This window comes from Ips typographus, linkage group LG11 (assembly GCF_016097725.1).
Source record: "Ips typographus isolate SLU linkage group LG11, UJ_Ityp_2.0, whole genome shotgun sequence".
Classification (NCBI taxonomy): domain Eukaryota; kingdom Metazoa; phylum Arthropoda; class Insecta; order Coleoptera; family Curculionidae; genus Ips; species Ips typographus.
Window position 1 is genome coordinate 410,266 of NC_138432.1, and position 19,184 is coordinate 429,449.

The 19,184-nt window shown below is 37.6% G+C and overlaps 2 long non-coding RNA genes across 2 annotated transcripts in view; one reads left to right on the plus strand and one right to left on the minus strand.

Moving 5' to 3' along the window:
* Positions 1 to 6,419: 6,419 nt before the first annotated feature.
* The window catches only part of LOC145735662 (uncharacterized), a 105,741-nt gene continuing 92,976 nt past the window's right edge, over positions 6,420 to 19,184 (plus strand). The window contains exons 1-2 of the long non-coding RNA XR_014179734.1: positions 6,420 to 8,688; positions 8,752 to 9,317. This is a non-coding gene — a long non-coding RNA (uncharacterized LOC145735662). The remainder of the gene's footprint in view (positions 8,689 to 8,751; positions 9,318 to 19,184) is intronic.
* Positions 17,536 to 18,778, minus strand: LOC145736024 (uncharacterized). Its single transcript, XR_014179821.1, has 3 exons — positions 18,507 to 18,778; positions 18,297 to 18,447; positions 17,536 to 18,244 (listed from the first exon to the last, which is right to left on the minus strand). It is a non-coding gene; the product is annotated as an uncharacterized LOC145736024 (long non-coding RNA).

Below are 19,184 nucleotides of genomic sequence, written 5' to 3' on the forward strand. Positions count from 1 at the left end.
ATCCCGCTTATCTCATGCCTTCCAGGCGTTTCTCTTCTTTGACTTTGCTCTTCATTACTGTTTCCAACATTGATGTGACTAATTGCCAGTTGTGTTCGCTCTCCGTCATTACGCTGCTAATGTTTTCTTTAGTTAGCGTTACGACACACTCAATATTTGTGATCCTCCTTAGATCGTTGAACTTGCCGCATAAAAACACTGTATATTCAGGAGTATCTCGTTCTCCGCAGAACCAGCAGTCTGCGTTCTGTTTCTTTCCAATTTTTTGGAGATAAACTGTTACGTACGAAATAGAGTTTTCGTCCGTACCTCGTTTGGTTTGTGTTTTTAATGTCCGTGGGCCTAGTTACACTAGTAGACCGATTCCGATCGCTTAAATCCTCCAATTGCACTTTGTGCACATTTTGTTGTAAATGTGGGTGCGTGACCTGATAAGTTATCAGGTGCCTTAGTCACGTGATTAGTTTCGATTTTTGTCGGGGAAGCGTCGGTTTGTGGTCGTGTTGAAATTGGTTTTGTTGTTAGTTCTTTTGAATTATTTTGTATCGGCCCAATTTTCCAACACAGCATTGTGTTCGGCCCAACCGGAGATTCAAAGACTTTTCCAACCGGTGATTCAAAGACTTTTCGAACCGGAGATTCAGAGACTTTTCCAACCGGAGATTCAGAGACTTTTCCAACCGGAGATTCAAAGACTTTTCCAATCGGAGATCCAAAGACTTTCCGACCGGAATTTCAAGGGCTTTCCGACCAGAGATCCAAGGGTTTTCTGACCAAAGATCTAAGGGTTTTCCCGACCAAAGAACATTTCAATCGGGGATTGAATAAGCCTGACCGGGACTGCTTTGTCCAGAGTTTTCCGGACCAATCCACGTGTTGGAAGAGCCGACCACCGGCCACAGAGTTTTGGAAGGTCAGAGTCGAACCACCACAATTCCTCACTTGATTTAGTTTTATTTAATTTTATTTTATTTCTTTTTAGTTTATATTAGTTTTGCTTTAAACAACTTCAACACTTGTCATCACCTCTGGTCACCTTTTTGGTTGCCGGAACAAGTGTTGAAGCTGTTTGTTCGTTTTCCCTGGTGTTCTGCTGTTTTCTGCCTTAGGTACCTGTCACCAGTCTCTGGACCCCATTTCCTACCTGGAAATCAGCGGTGGCCACTACTGACTACTGGGAAGAGGATACTGGAGGTTCCAGGACCCAAACATCGTCTTTGACAACTGGTAAGGGCAGTCAGTTACAGTTTGGCACTGGGAAAACTTTTCCTGTTTTTTTTCCCTTTATTTAAAATCTAACTTTCTTTTTATTTTCAACCTTTTTGTGGCAACTTTTGTAAATTTTGTAAATATTCTGTAAGTTGTAAATATTGTAGTTTTGTTTTTAATTTGTAATAAACACGTGTACATATACAACTAACGGTTTGATTTCCTGCAAAATATCCAAGTGTGTTCATTTATAGATACTTATGAACTCATGCAATTATTCCACGACCTTGAGCTATCTAATTTCAAAATGTTGAAATCTCATTAACGTGAGGTTTCATCTTAACAAATTGGCGACCAACGTGTAGGGCCTTTTTGATTTTTAGTGGATTGAGCACGCTTGGATTGTGGGTTATCAGACTGCCTTGTTTGTGCATGTGTATTTTTGCATGGCTACAATATTTACTTAGTTTTTTCACGGTGCCAGACGTGTTGATAGTTTAAGATATTTATTCTTGAATTAAAGAGTGTCAAGTTTGGAATTGTTGGTTTATCGTACTATCGTTGAATTTTTACCTTTTGCCCTTTTGCTTTGCTTGTGACCGTGCCAATCTATTTTTAGACCGAAGTTTCAGGTTTACCCCGTTATCTTAAGTTTTTTTGTAGTTTTACCTATAACATTGTTGTTCGGTTTTGCAGTTAAAAGTGCGAATTAATTTTCTCTTTTGGTAGAGATTTTATTTGTACCGATTTGGACAATTTTAATTTTCCTTAATTTGATTAAAGGTTTAATTATTGATTGATTGATTTATTTGATCAGTTTTGAGTAACTTGGATCACAGGTAGTGATCAAGTTGTTGATTTTTGTCCAAGTCAGTTGTTTTTGTTGCACTTTAGCTGTAAAATTTATATATCACTTGTGTTTATTTAGTTTTTGGGGTTAAACTAGAAATTTTAATAATGGCTCTCCAAATTAATGCCTTGCAAGCCCATGAGCTGGATTATGAAATTTCCATCAGATCTATTAAGCCATCGGGTACTGTTGATCAGAGACGTAAAATTTTGAGGGGACTGTTGGCTCAATAAAATGCCAATCGTAGTATTTGTCAAGTGTCGAACCCATTTGAATTTGATTTTGATGAAAAAGAGCTGGTGTGATCTATTGCATCAATTAAGGTTAAAATAGTAGGTTTTACCGGTATTTTAACCTTAATTGAGTGAGACATCCAGTGATCCTTCATACAAAAACATTTCAACTCGGCTCTGGCATGTCTCAGGCCGACTTAATCGTATGAATCATACTTCTGATGAGGAAACTCAAAGGAAGAATGATTTATATGTTGAGATATTAACTTTATAAGCTGATCTCGATGCTAAAGTTTTTCCAGCTGCTTCGACTCCTCTCGACCTAAATTTGGGTTCTGTCAGTTTTAATGCTAATGCAGTTACTCAGGTTGTGAGCAAGTCTGTGCCTGTACATAAATGGGGACTGCAAAAGTTTACTGGCGAGGGTTCATTAATGGCTTTTCTTGAAAAGGTAGAAACCTTTAGAATGTCTCGTGGCTGTTCAACAGATGAGGTTTTTGCTTCTGCTGGAGACCTTTTTGATTCACAAGCTTGGACTTGGTGGTATAATCATTATAAAAAGGGGCGTTTTATTGATTGGGATGATTTAGTGGGTAAATTAAAAGAGACTTTTTTGCGTGACCTCTATGATAGAAACTTATTAGAAGAAATCAAAGCTAGGAAACAAAACCCTAAAGAACCAGTTTGTTTATTTATTAGTTCTATGGAGGGTCTTTTTAATCGATTAACTGAGGCTCCTTCTGAAAAAGAAGTTGTAGACATTATCAGAGAAAATTTAATGCCGGATTATGTTAGGACTTTGGCATTGCATGACATAACCGCTGTCAGTGACTTGACTTCTTTGTGTAAACGAATAGAGAACAGTCTCTATGTTTCAAATCAGTACCGACCAACTACACATAGAGGTAATTTAATGGAACCTGATCTTAGTAGGCCAGGCTTTTCTGGAAATATTAGTTCTGTTTCCTCCAGTGTGGTTCGTTGGAATTGTAGGAAACGTGGTCATATAAACACTGAATGTACTGCCGAAAGGAGTCTGTATTGCTACAGTTGTGGTAAAGAAAATTTTACGAAGTCCAACTGTCCTAATTGTTCAAAAAAACGTCACAAGACCTGGCAGGAAGACCAACAATCCTTCTGTCAGGTCGACAAAAAATTCTCAAAAGGAAGAGAACAAAAAAGACAGTCAGTAGTGACTGATCTTTTGGATTGGCATAAATGGTTGGACCAAGTGAAATTTTTTATGTCTGAAAAAGTTCCTATTGTTGGTGATAGTCAAGTTACTGAAGACGGTGCGTTGTCTTTGTCCACGGAAATTTCCGTTAACTCTGTTTGTGCTAAAAAATCGTTTGATGATCGTCCATATTTAAATGTTAGAATTTCTGATTGTTCGTTTTTGGCTTTGATTGAGAGTGGTAGTTCTATCTCTATTTTGGGTTTTGATGGTCTGCAGATACTTAAGGACGTAGACTTATGTTTGACCGAAGATTCGTCATTTCAGGTCACTACTGCTGACGGAAACTTACAGAGTGTGTCAGGTTATTTTTGGGCTCCTATAACTTTAGGTAATGTTACCAGACTTTTGAAAATTTTAGTTATTCCTTCTTTAAAACATGAGTTCATTTTGGGCATTGATTTTCTTAAAGCATTTAATATTCAATTAAATTTTAGAAACTTGTCATATCAATCAATCTTTAATTCAGTGTCTGTTATAAATAAGATTCAGTCTGCTGAAGAGTTAACTTTGACACAGACTGAAGAACTTAATAAGATCAAGGATCTGTATAAAACTATTGCACCAAAAAATAAATTGGGTTTAACCCATTTAATTAAACATACCATTAACACCGGTAATGAAAAGCCTGTCAAACAGAGACAATACCCATTATCGTATGCAATGCAAAAGTGTCTTAACGAGCAGGTGGATGAAATGCTGGAACTTGGTATAATAGAACCTTCTAATTCACCTTGGTGTTCGCCTATGTGGCTTGTCAAAAAAAGTGATTGCTCATTTAGAGTGTGCTTGGATGCCCGGAAGCTTAACTCTGTTAGTATTCCTAGTGCATATCCAAGGCCTCTTATTGATTCTATTGTCACCAAGGTTCGAGATGCGAAGTTCCTGTCTTCAATTGATTTAAAGCAAGCTTTTCATCAAATTCCACTTGATGACACTTCAAAAGAGAAAACCGCTTTTGCAGTGCATGGTAGAGGGCTTTTCCATTATAAAGTTTTACCTTTTGGATTGAATGATAGTGCCCAAAGTATGTGTCGATTAATGGACATGGTTATAGGACCGGCTTTAGAGCTTTATGTATTTTATTATCTTGATGACATTATTATTGTCACACCTGACTTTGACACACACTGTGAGATTTTGAAAAAACTATTTATGCGTCTTAAGGATGCTGGTTTGACTATTAATTTGGACAAAAGTCAATTTTGTAGGTCGTCTCTCAAATTTTTAGGTTATATTGTTGATCGTGATGGACTTAGGACCAACCCTGATAAAGTTTCTGCTATTTTGGATTACCCTGTTCCTAAAAATACTACGCAAATTCGTAGACTTGTCGGTTTGATAGGTTTCTTAAGGATTTTTCGTCTCTATATAGTCCAATTACCGATCTTTTGAAAGGGCGTAAAAAAGGTCAACCTATTGTTTGGACCTCTGAAGCAAACATTGCTTTTGCTAAAATTAAAGAGGCACTTACTACTGCTCCTGTTCTTGCCAGCCCTGATTATACCAAGCCTTTTAGTTTAATGTGTGATGCTTCTGACACAGGAGTTGGCTGTGTGTTGTATCAAGAGGAGGACGGTTTGGAACACCCTATTGCCTATGCGAGTAGAACTTTGAACAAATGTCAACGTAAATCCATACAACCACTGAAAAGGAATTGTTAGCTGTTTTGTTTGGCATTGAAAAATTCCGATATTATTTGGAAGGGACACATTTTACGGTCCATACTGATCATTCCTCTTTAGTTTGGTTGAATTACATGAAAAATCCTTCTGCTCGTATAGCTAGATGGATTGTTAAGTTATCTCAGTATTCATTTAATATTGTGCATAGAAAGGGTGTTGCCAATACTGTAGCTGATGCTCTTTCGAGAAGTTTGGGAGATGTTGCAGTTTTAAATTTGACCAATCTAATTTTGGATAAATGGTATCGTGACATGTTAGTGAAAGTTCAAGAATCACCTGATAAATTTCCGACTTTTAAGATAAAAAATAATTGTCTTTATAAACATGTATTTTCTAAGTACAACTTGGATGGCAATGTTTCCAATTGCAAAATTGTTGTGCCTACGGCTCATAGACGAGAAATTCTTGAAAAGTTTCACGATCATGAAACAGCCGGTCATTTAGGCATCTCTAAAACGTTGTCTAGGGTTGCTGAACTGTATTATTGGGCAAATATGCGAGATTCTGTTTACCGTTATGTTAGAAAATGCTCTATTTGCGCTGCTAGTAAATCTAGTCATTTACCCCAGGCAGGTCTTATGGGTCAATACCGAAATGTTAATTTTCCTTTCCAGTTATTGTCAGCTGATCTTATTGGTCCTTATCCAAGATCAAAATCGGGAAACCAGTACGTCCTTGTTGTGGTGGATTGGTTCACTAAATTTGTACTTGTGCACCCTATGGCGAAAGCGACTTCTAAGGCCATAATTAAGTTCATTGAAAATCAAGTTTTTCTTTTGTTTGGGGTTTGCCAAATATTCTCTTGTGACAATGGTAGTCAGTTTACTAGCAATGAGTTTAAAAATCTCATGACTAAGTATAATGTCCAGAAAATTTGGTATAACGCTAAATATCATGCACAAGTGAACCATACTGAAATAGTCAACCAAGTGATAATCACTGCAATAAGATCCTACATTCATGAAAATCACAGGGATTGGGATAAATCTATTTTCCAAGTTGCCCAGGCTATTAGACTGGCTAAACATGAAATTACTGGTTTCTCTCCTGCATTTTTAAACTTTGGCAGGAATATACCTTTTGATGGTTCATTTTATGGTTTAATCAGTGATAATGCTGACAATAAGGTGGAAATTTCTGATAAAGTGCATAACCCCAATACAGTTCAGGAATTACCTAACATCTATGAAGAAGTTCGGAAACGACTTCATAAATCTTACATTCAAAGTAAATAACGTTATGATTTTCGAAAGAGAGATGTTGAGTATCATGTTGGAGATCAGGTCTGGAAGAAAAATTATGTTTTATCTAAAGCAGTAGAAGGTTTTGCTGCCAAGTTGGCACCTAGGTACATTCCGTGTACTATTTCTAAAGTCCTCTCTAATTTAGTATACCGTTTGGTTGACAGGGATGGAAATAATTTGGGAGATTGGCATGTATCCGACATTAAACCGGATGTGACTTTAAATGACGAGTCTGAGCATTCTGATGCTCATTCATCTGACTCCTGATTGTTGAGATTTAGTTTTTGTTAGGATTGACTCTAACTTTGTATGCAATTCCGTTGGTTTAATAGGTGTACACGAATTGAGTCGGTCGTATGTTTTTCTAATTGATTGAATCCATAATGAACAAGTTTGTGTTTTCTTGATTTGGTGATAATGACATTTGTTACCTAACACCTTTTTCAATAAGTGTCATTATTAAGGGACAGTGGAGGGTACTTATATACTCAATTGTTTAATTGAAAGATTCTGTGGATACCGTATTACCCAGAATAACACATTTTAACATCGTGTATCATTTTTAATTTAATTTAATTTGACTTGTTTATTATGTGTGACTTTAATTAATTGATTTTCCCGCTTTGGATACTCCCTTTTATTTGTTTGTTCTGGAATGAGTGTTACCGTGTGGTCAGGGTTCCTGGAATGATTTGGGAGTGTCAGGGAGTATATTTTGTCTCAATTGTGTATTTTTTCATTTTTCCCATTTTGGATACTCCTCTTAGTTTTTTGTTCAGGATCGAGTGTTACCGTGTGGTCAGGGTTCTTGGGACGATTTAGGAGTGTCAGGGAGTCAATTTTTCTTTTGCTCGATTGTGTCAATTGTTTTTCCCCGCAACTTGTATGCGTTAATGTTTAATCTTGCGTACATGTAGGGAATTTCGTTTTTTTTTCTATTCTCTATTTTGTCTTGTTGTCAGTTTTGACAATTTACCTGATTTTGACTTTTACCGGATTTGACTTTGTAACCACTTTGCTTTGTTGTAAAGGGCGGAGCGGAATTGGGTGCCGCCATCCACTTAACCTCTAAGGTTTTTGGGAGGGTAGTTCATGGGGGGAAAGTCTCAGAGTCCCTATAAGTACCTTAATGGCCCTGGAGTACGGGGACTTTCTACTGTGTTCGACCTCAGCCCCAATTGCTTGGTTACGTGAGATTTGGCGTCAGTGGTTTCGTTCGGAACACCCCAGTAGATTTAATTTTTGTGTGGTTACTAATACACTAACCGTTCGGTGTATTTTTCGGGTTTTCTAGAGAGGGTTCCTATCAAAAACCTTTCCTTTTGTTGGTGGACGATTGTCTTCTTTCCTGTTAGTTTTCTTTATTTCATTTCCACCAGCCAGGTGATTTGTTTTGGTTTCTCTTTCTGTGGTTTTCCTGAGCGTTGAGTCCTGTCTCTGTTTATCTCTACCGAGACCAATGAATGAGGTTTCCTCTCACATAACGAGGTTTACGCAACGTTGGTTTCATGTTCAACCCCGTTTTAATTTTCTGGACATAAACCGGTTAGAGATTTGTAGGGTCATGACGACTTCTCCTGGGAATATTGTTTGAGTGGGAGACTGGAGCGAGTCAACTGGTACCTTGTGTTTTTTTTTTCTCTCTTCAGAGCTACTTTATAGCTGTGATGAGCTTAATTTTTGCTTGAAAGGTTGTATGCCTCCTTCAAATGGTATACTGGCGCCCATCATTTGTTTTCTTGATTTTGGTGGTTTACCGTTTTGGTTTGCTTTTCTTCAGGTCAGTTTCGAGGTGCTTTTTCACTCTAAGTAACTTTTTTTTTGGTTACTTAGGGGAGTGTGTTACGTACGAAATAGAGTTTTCGTCAGTAACTCGTTTGATTTGTGTTTTTAATGTCCATGGGCCTAGTTACACTAGTAGACCGATTCCGATCGCTTAAATCCTCCAATTGCACTTTGTGCACATTTTGTTGTAAATGTGGGTGCGTGACCTGATAAGTTATCAGGTGCCGTAGTCACGTGATTAGTTTCGATTTTTGTCGGGGAAGCGTCGGTTTGTGGTTGTGTTTCTTTGTGTCAGGTGCCATGTGCCTATTTAATCACCCCACTTTGTGATATCGGTCTCTTTACCACTACAGCACCCGAACTGCCGACATCTGACCTTTTTTCTGAGCGGTGTGGCGCGTGTGTGTCTTAAGTTTTTTTAATCCGTGATCATCTGGCCGAATTACAGGTAAATTGGTTTTATTGTTAATTCTTTTGAATTATTTTGTATCGGCCCCATTTTGCAACACAGTATTGTGTTCGGCCCAACCGGAGATCCAAAGACTTTCCAACCGGGGATTCAAGGGCTTTCTGACCGGAAATCTAAGGGCTTTCCGACCAGGGATCCGAGGGTTTTCCGACCAGAGATCTAAGGGTTTTCCCGACCAAAGAACTTTTCAATCGGGGATTAACTAAGCCTAACCGGGACTGCTCCGTCCAGAGTTTACCGGACCAACCCACGTGTTGGGAAAGCCGACCAGTAGTCACAGAGTTTAAGAAGGTCAGAGCCTCAGTCAGAGTTGAACCACCAGGTCAATTCCTTACTTGATTTAGTTTTGTTTAATTTTTTTTAATTTATATTAGTTTGCTTTAAACAACTTCAACATTTGTTATTACCTCTGGTCACCTTTTTGGTTGCCGGAACACGTGTTCAAGCTGTTTGTTCGTTTTCCCTGGTGTTCTGCTGTTTTCTGCCTTAGGTACCTGTCACCAGTCTCTGGACCCCATTTCCTACCTGGAAATCAGTGGTGGCCACTACTGACTACTGGGGAGAGGATACTGGAGGTTCCAGGACCCAAACATCGTCTTTGAGAACTGGTAAGGGCAATTAGGGACAGCTTGGCACTGGGAAAACTTTTCCTGTTTTCTTTTTATTTCAAATTTAACTTTTTGTACATTTTATTAATATTTTGTAGATTGTAAATATTGTAGTTTTTGTTTTATTTGTAATATACACGTGCACATACAGTGCGTTTTTTTTAACGCGCAACATAGGATTTCACGTGTTAAATTTTTAAGCCCATGTTAGACCATGTTATTTTGGAACTACAAGTATAAAACTTGACGGGTGGCTGTTTCGTACCCTGAAGCTTAAGTAAGTTTACCAATTCGGCCTAAAAAGTGTTAAAAAGCTTGCAAAAAATCATCTTTTTTCGAAAAGGTTTTATCGTTTCATACTCCCTGTATGCATTGTTGTTCTTTGAGGTTTTTGATACCGGCACGGCAGGTAGCAGGTAAAATTTGGCGTAGAAAGTAAAACAGGGTGATCATTAACTTTATATCAAGAAAGTTAAGAACAAAAAAAGTATTTTTATAAGTGAATTGTTCAAAGTGACCTCCGTTTGAAGCCAAACAGTATTCTAAACAATCATAAAATGCCCTTTTGACGTTCAAAAGATGTCGGGTCGTGATGCAGTCAAAATATGTCACTTTACCTGCTACCTGCCCTGCCAGTATAAAAACAACAAGGAACAACAATGCATACAGGGAGTATGGAACGATAAAATCTTTTCGAAAAAAAATGATTTTTTTTCCAGTTTTTAATCACTTTTTAGACCAAATTGGTAGACTTACTTAAGCTTCAGGGTACTAAAGACACACCCGTCAAGTTATAGACTTGCAGTTCCAAAATAAAATGGTCTAACATGGGCTTAAAAATTTAACACGTGAAATCCTATGTTGCGCGTTAAAAAAAACGCACTGTATACAACTAACGGTTCGTTTGATTTCCTGCAGAATATTCAAGTGTGTTTATTTATAGCTAATTATGAACTCATGCAATTAATCCACGACCCTGAGCAATCTAATTTAAAAATGTTGAAATCTCATTAACGTGAGGTTTCATCATAACAAATTATCCTATGCCAAAAGATACAACCCTGTTCAGCGCTGAGCTCGTTTTTCTTTAAAATGTACTGTTTAAAATTATTGCCAGGGCAATTTCGAGGCCAACCAAATCTTAAATAAAAAGTAACCTTTTTTAATACAGGATCTTTATTAGTTTCCTGTTTTACTCGTAAAAAATCATCGGAAAATTAGATTGTTTTATCAAAAGTAGATAAGATGCTGAGTTATTAATTTAAAAAAACAGCATGCTACTATCATTTTCAGATTCCGGTTTTCTAGACGGTGCTCGAGATAAAAAATCAGCTGTATTTTGAGACGAACTTGCTTATTTAATATCAAACCGGAAAGCAGACAAAATATGTTCCCACCTTTGCAAACGATTTGCTGCAAAAACTGGAATACTTTTCTTATCTCCGAAGATCGCCAGCAACGGTTTATGATCTGTAACAAGAGTACATTTCTGATTGTACCAATATTGAAAAACTGAATTGAACCTTTTAAACACCAAAAATGATAGCTAAAGCTTCCTTTTCTATTTGCGAATATGATATTTCTGCTTTATTCAGCAATCGTGACGCAAAAGCAACAAGTTTTTCTTGTTGATTTTCAAACACGTGACTTAAAGTAGCTCCTAATGCAAACTGTGACGCGTCAACTGATAATTTGATCTTTACGACTGGATCAAAATGAGTTAAAACGTTTGACCACAATAACACTTCTTTTGCGTTAAAGAAACGTGTTTGTACAATCGTCCAATTCCACTTAACATTTTTTTTAACAGGTCATATAAAAGTTTTAAAATTGAGGAAGCGTTTCTAATAAACCTGCAGTAATAGTTAACCATTCCTAAAAAGGATTTAAGTTCAGTTACATTTTTAGGCATTTTACAATCATTTATTGCGGAAACCCTTTCATCTGTAGTATGCAAACCATGCTGGCTAATTCTATGTCCTAAATATTGTACAGATTGTTTCAGACCGCATTCTTGTAGCTTACAAAAAACATTCTCTAAACGCTCAATGTGTAACGCATCGGTTTCTCCCGTAACAAGAATATCGTCCAAAAAACACACTCCCGGCATTGTAAACAATTGCTCCATAATGTTTTGGAAAATGGCAGGTGCGCATGTTATTCCGTAAGGTAGCCGTGTATAGGAAAATAATCCTTTAGGTGTAGAAATTGTAACCAATTTTTTTGACTCTTCGGTAAGTTTAATTTGTTGATACACCAGAAAAATCAATTTTAGAGAATTTAAAATTACTGCAAATTACCTTATTTAATTCTTTAGGATCCAGACAGACTCTCACATTGCCTGATAGTTTTCTAACTACTAATAGTGGGTGACATCAATCTGTAGGATACTCAACTTTACTTATTATATCTAATTTTTCCAACCTATCTAACTCAATTTTCACATCATTTTTTATTGATCTTACTACAAATATGTTGATGTTAAAAGATACCCGACTATGGTTCATAATTAACCAATCACTGAACTGTTACTTCAGTAGGTATTCTGCCGGAACAACAATATAATAACTTAAATATTTAACTGTTTTTACCTTGATTGAGTTAGGTATTTTTCGGAGTCTTTAAAAAGACTTAACGAGAAAAATCTCCTTGGGCAAACGGGACTGTCCGGCTAAAATTAATATAAATTGATTGAATTAATATACCTAAATAATAATCATACACCTTTACCGTTAAATGATTGTTTAAAAGCGAAGATTTGTTAAGAATGCGAGCCACAGCAAGATTTGTTCGTAAACATAGCAAACGAGCCGACAGTAAATTTCCTGAAAATTACCGTCGCCACCGACTACGTGTTGAAGCCCGGAAATGATATAATTACTCGATTGAACTTGAACCTGCGACCGACCGACTTAGCAGAATATTGTTTTATTGAGAAAGATAGTTTTTTACGACCGAGACGTCTTATTTGCGTAGAATTGCCGTTTTTGCAGAATGGACATTTTTATATTAGGCTTAAAAATGTCGGTCATCGTAGAATTTTTGTAATAAAAAATTCCACGATTGGTAATCTCGAGAAAACAATTAAAATGGACATGACGAAAATACCAATCTATTGCGTAACCGAGGAGGAAAGAGATAGCGAGTTGGTAAGCATAGCTGACCATAATTTGGCCAACATCGATGATGTGGAATTACGTCACAAATTGGAAACATTACTTTTGGAATATAGGGATGTTTTTTCGAAATCGCCAAAATACATGGGAAAAACGGACGTTATTGAGCATGAAATTGACGTGGGAGATGCCAAACCAAAAAAGCAAAAGGCTTATCGCGTTTCACAAAAAGAAAGAGAAATTATAGATCAACAAATAGTGGAAATGGAAAGGAATGACATAATAAGAATGAGTAATTCTCCATGGTCAAGTCCAGTAGAGTTGGTAAAGAAGAAATCCGGAGAAACACGATTTTGTGTTGAGAATCATAAGGTAAATAATGTCACTATAAAAAATTTTTGGTCTAGCTCGAATATAGATGACATGTTGACTTATTTGGGAAATGCAAAATATTTTTCATCATTAGACATGTACTCCGGTTATTGGCAAGTTAAAGTGAAGGAAGAATGTAAGCCACTTACAGCATTTACGGCTCCTGGACATGGTCTATGGGAATTTAATGTAATGCCATTTGGTTTGTGCAACGCTCCAACTACTTTTCAGCAACTTGGAGATGTTGTGTTTAGGGATTTAAAATGGAGAGAAATTTTAATTTACATGGATGACATAACAATTTTTCAGAAACAATAGGTGAACATAGAAAAAATACGCAAAGTTTTTGATCGTTTGAGAAGCGCAGGTTTAACGCTAAAACCTAAAAAGTGAGAATATCTAAAGGAAAAAATTAATATCCTTGGATACACAATTTCTAAAGATGGGATTTTTCCAGACAAAAACAAAATAATTTCAGTTGAAAATTTTCCAAAACCGAAAAATATCAAAGATGTTCAAAGTTTTCTAGGACTCTGTAATTACTAAGTTTATACAAAATTTTTCGAAAATTGCACGTCCATTGCATGAGTTGACAAAAAAGCATAATAAATTCGTATGGACCACAGAGCTTGAAACGGCTTTTCAAGAATTAAAAATCAAATTGATTAGTGAACCTGTATTAGCTCATTTTCAACCTAACAAGGAATGTGTGTTACGCGTTGACGCATGTAAGGATGGAATTGGCGCAATATTATTGCAGGAAGATACAGGAAATAAGTTACACCCTATCGCTTACGCAAGCAGAAGTCTTAGCAAAGCGGAGAAAAATTATTCTATAACTGAATTAGAAGGATTAGCAGTTATATGGGCACTTTCATACTTAAGACACTTTATTTATGGTAAACCTGTAAAAATCGTAACTGATCATCATGCTTTATGTTGGCTAAAAACATTAAAAGATACCACAGGTCGATTAGCCAGATGGTCATTAAAACTGTCAGAGTTTGATTACACGGTGTGCCATAAATCAGGGATTGCGCACAAAGACGCTGACTGTGTAAGTAGAAATCCGGTACTGCAACCAGATACGGATAAACACAACGTTGAGGAAATACCAACATTTGTTTTGGATATTCGTAATATTGAGGAGTTACAAAAGAAAGATGAAAAAATTCCTCAAATAATAATGGCGATCAAAAAACCAGAAAATGCTACTTTTGGGATACGTAAGCAGGCAAAAAACTTCAGAATCGAATCCGGAATTTTATACCGAGTAAATCCGAATGATTTAGGTCGAGATAAGCTGTTAGTAATACCACAACAGTAAGTGGGAGAAATTTTGTGTTCTCACCATTTGGAACCGCTGAGTGGTCATTTGGAAATAGCAAAAACTCAATCAAAAATTAAGCAACGGTATTATTGGCAAGGGTTTGGCAAAAAGGATGTTCCGATTGTCAAGCTAGGAAAGGTCAGCAGAATCAAAAACCGATAGGATTATGGAAAGGAATGGCTACCGCTAGTGGTAGCAACAGACCATGCAACACGTTGGGCAGAAACTGATGCTTTACCGAGTGGAAAAGCAGCGCCCGTAGCAAAATTTATTTTGGAAAAAATAATTACGAGGCATGGAGCGCCTAAGGGATTATTAAGTGACAGGAAAAGTGTTTCAATCAGAATTGGTAACAAAACTATTGAAAGAAATTGACTTGTAATTTAAAACGGCATATCACCCAGCAACAAATGGTCTTACGGTGCGATTTAATAAGACACTTGCAAATATGTTGGCAATGTACACCAACACAAATCAGTCAAATTGGGACCAATACTTACCACATGTAACTTTTGCCTATAATTCAGCGAAATAAGACAGCACGCAATTCTCACCCTTTATGCTAGTATATGGGCGAGAACCTGTTTTACCAACTGAGGCAAATATTATGCCGCATACTGAACCTCTAGATAGCAATCAACTTAGGGAAACTAGTCGGGCAATACGTAATTTTGCAGCTGAAAATATAAGAAGACAGGATATAGACAAACTGCGTTATGATTGTAAACATAGACATGTGGAGTTTAATGAGGGTGACCAAGTGAAAGTCCTCACCCCGGTAAGGAAAGTTGGAAAAAGTGAAAAATTGCTGCTTAGGTGGTTCGTACCTTATTATATAAGATGAAAGATGTCGGACGTGGACTATGAGATACAAAAAGGTAGATCAGATAAAGCAAAGAGAGAAGTTGTGCACGTAAGCAGAATATTACCCTATTATGATCCCTGGCCCCAGAATGCACGCCTTTATAGAACAAAAAAAGATGGGAAAGGACACACAAAAGAAACAACTTTACACACCAAAGATTTTATTGTGATTGAAAAATTTTGTGTAAAAAAGAACGGAAAAAAAAAATAAAAAATAAAAAAAATCAATAATAATTAAAATTAACTGTGCAATTGGACCCACTGATGAATATTGTGGCTCCATGTTTAGGAGAAGGGGCCTCCTCAGCAGCGGGCTGTGTCGCAGTGGTTGCAGCCCTGTCTCCGGCTTTTGTAGGTTCTTGCTCTTGGGCCGGGGGCGTCGCAGGCCTCGACGGCTCAGGGGACACCCACGGATTGCTGTGATGCGTGGGTGGTCGGGAACTGGTTTCACCCCTTTCACCATCCCTACGGGCGCCCCATGCAGCCCATGACTTATAGGGCGGCGATGCGTGAGTTTAGTTTATACTGTCATCACCGGATCTGTCACATTCAAACCTCATTAACTCACAAACAGGCAGTAATTGAGTGAAAAACTGCTAACCTACTTAAGCAGTTGAGGGTAGTTTAACTTAACTGAACTGAGACAGTACCAGACTCAACCTAACTAGTGTAAAAACTAAAATACAAACCTTAAATCCGTCTGTGGAATAATGATGACAACTCTTCACTTTATTAATCTCGTTCACTGATTGCATCCTACTAGCACTCAAAATCACCTCACAACACTGTGTCAACAGCGTGCAGAGTCACCCCCGAACTGACGCCAAACAAGTACCGCATACGTCACAGTATTCTCGTACTGAATTGGTTTTCAAAACTAAAGTACTGCCGTGCGGTGCGGTACTACCACAGATCGAGCCTTCAGTGAGTCAGGTGTGGGATTTCGTGAAAGATGCCAAGACTGCACCGAGAGGGGCTGGCTGGGGTACGGCGGTACCGTGTAGAAGGGTGGGGGAGTCCCAGAATTGGGCGGTGCTTTGCCACTCTGGGATGCTGGTGATGCAATATCGTCTATCGGTTATTGATGGTTGGTTGTCGGTGTTATCGAAACTACCCCTCCATGCAAATCCACTAAGGGGTGGTTTTTGAGAATTTCGTTTGTATACAGACAGATGTAGATACTTAATTTGATCTAGAAGGTTTAAAGCCTGAAGGTACAATCAACCAGGTTATTTGTGACACCCTGTATAACCTTGTAATCAAGTCTAAATTTATTTCTTAAATTGTCAGACTAGTCAAGCTTAAATTTCGACTTTTTTTTTGTCAACTGACACGTTTTTTGGTTCCAACCAACATTTTTAGATTACTATTTTAAGAATTTAAATTTTCAGACTATTTGACACTTTCTGAATAGACAACTGTTTGAAATGTGTAGTTTTTACGTACCAAATATCTTGTTTGAAATTTTCAGGCTATTTCAAGTATTTTCTAGCAGTTGTTTGCTTCGTTGCCTAGAAGATATAGAGTTTTCTTCAGAAACCTCTTTTGTATAAGCTTTTTGGGATAATATTATTGGAAAACGGGGTCTTCAACGAGTTTTTATCTCAAATTCTTAAGAATCATCCTCAAGAGTTGTAAAATTAAAATCATCCTACAGGTACAATTTTTGATCACTGTTCCAAATTGGACTATATTCAAGATTAAGATTGTTTTGTTTTTTCTTAGTTTAGTTAGGAATCATCATGTAAAAACGATATTAAAATAATTTTTGTATAAATTCTCCCAGAAAATCACTGGGAAACAATTTCGAGGAACTGATCTATCGATAAACCCAGTCCAGCTCTACTATCAGTTACGCATCACTGGAATTACTGTAGCATGTAACATAATCGACCAGAAAAATATGTAAATGTATTTAAATCACCGCAATTACACACGTTACTTTTATATTGTGAGCGATACTTAAAAGTCTTCTGAAACCGCTCCCGCGCACCCACTGTCGGGAGTTGGTGTAAATCGTGGTGAAGAATTGTCTATAAAATAAAGGAAAAACACGAGGTTACAAGGAAGAGGGAAAAAAAAGGAAAATTATTGGTTTTGAACGGAGAGAAACAACTTTGTTCACTAAGACTCACAAAGAAAGTGACTGGAGACGAAAATGTAAACGACCGTTTCGTCCATAAAATGACAAAACTGCTGTGAATGCAGTGCCGCATAAGTAAAATAAATAAACGATAATAAGGCACCGTCTATCCCTAACTGACATGAAGACTGTATACAAAGTATTAATTTTGTTGAAATACAAATATTACGTTTGTTGGCTACAAACTTCACATACCGAGTTGTACCTAAAATTTTAAGTTACTGAGCTCAGGGATTTTTATTCTCTTATCTGCGTCTGAATTTAATGCGCAATTGAAAAATTCACGAACGGATATTAGTCTAATTTTCCGCAGTTACCAAAAGTGTGTAAAATGATTATTAAAGCGCGCGTGTTACAAGTTATTTGAATACAATGGAAAATGATATAATTGAAATGGCATACTTAGACAAAAATACGAGGGACGTTAAATATATCGGGAAATGACGTATGTGCCGAACCAGTTAATACTTGAATAAATATAAATGTCAGGGGTATGTGATATTGGGGGGTAGACCGATTAAAATAACGAGTTTCGTTTTATTCTAGTGTTGGATATTTTTTTTACCAGCATAATGTATTCGGTCAAAATAAAGTGCATCAAATAAATAATATGTGACCGCATGCGTCCCGTAAAAGTGCTGACATGAATTTGCATTTTAATTAGTGAAGTACCGTAATAGTACCGCAAGTGCATTTCCTTGAATAATTGCCGATCGAAAGTTTAGAAGAAATGAGTGGATAGTGATGTTTTTATATTATGCCCGATGTATTTCGGACATAAATGTCAAATTACATTTGTATGACATGACTTTATACCATTTATGGGAATTACACTAAGAAATACAACGACCAGGAATAGTGCAACATTTGGGAGTCACAAAAGCGTTACTAGGACTTTGGACCCAAATAATTCACAGCAAGATTGGCGAATTGGGGTCATGATGTGGGTATAAATAATGCACCAAAAGCACGTACAGATTACCGAACTCTGGGGTCTCCCCAGAGGGAGGTCACTGACTGATCTCTGGGTTAGTCTGGGTATGCCTATTGTGTAACGTAACGTGGAGCAGTAGGTGACCAAGTGCCACACCCTAGATCAGCCCTGGCAAAGGAAATAGTGTGGGCGAGCAGCTTAAGTTGCCGTTCCTACTTACCTCCCTTTGTTAGGTTCTTCACGTCTTTGCCGGCTCGGTGAATGCCCTCGGACCTAAGTCTAGGGTTCATTCATCACCGCTAAAGCGCTGCCCCCCGTGTACCCTTTGCCTAGAAGCCAGATCACATCATGCTCCCCGCCATCTTGGCCATCTGGGGGTAAGATTCTCGTCTAGTCATTAAGGCACTATTACTTAATAAAAGTGGGTTACCTGTGGAATCCTGTGTATTCTTCCCCCTCAACCAACCCTTAACGTGACAATATCAACCTCCACAACCCCATTTGCCACCTAGAATGATGAGACATCCATTTAGGGTGCCATCAAGACGTGAACCGACGTTAGTTGAAGTGCCGAGGGTGACTATGCGATCGAATTGGAACCCCGTTGTGCCAGCACCAAATACAGCAAACGAAGCAAACACGCCAAATTGGATTCGGCAGGTGACTGTCACGCCTATTCGAAGAGAAGAGTTAATCATACACGTGTACGTGGTACAGCACCGTATCAAGTGCCTATACGTGAGGAAAGAAATGAAAACCAGTTGAACACTGATACTGATCAGGAGATACCTGGAGGGACCCAAACCGAACAAGACAAGTGAAACAGTATTGTTTCATGTATTATATCTATATTATATTGTCACGAATGGAAAATCCATTAATTCAAAAGATGGACTTATTGACTTAAAAACATAAGAATATTCGAGGATTGCGAAATATTAAGCGCACGAGGCAAGGTCGCACCATGATACACCGAGAGTATCATGCACCGGGTGCACCATATCAGTGATGAGTCACCGCCACCTGCTTTGCAGGAATATGGAAAATAGGCGACGAACAATAACAAACTACGTCAGCCAATCGGGTATAAAACACGCCGATTTCAGCA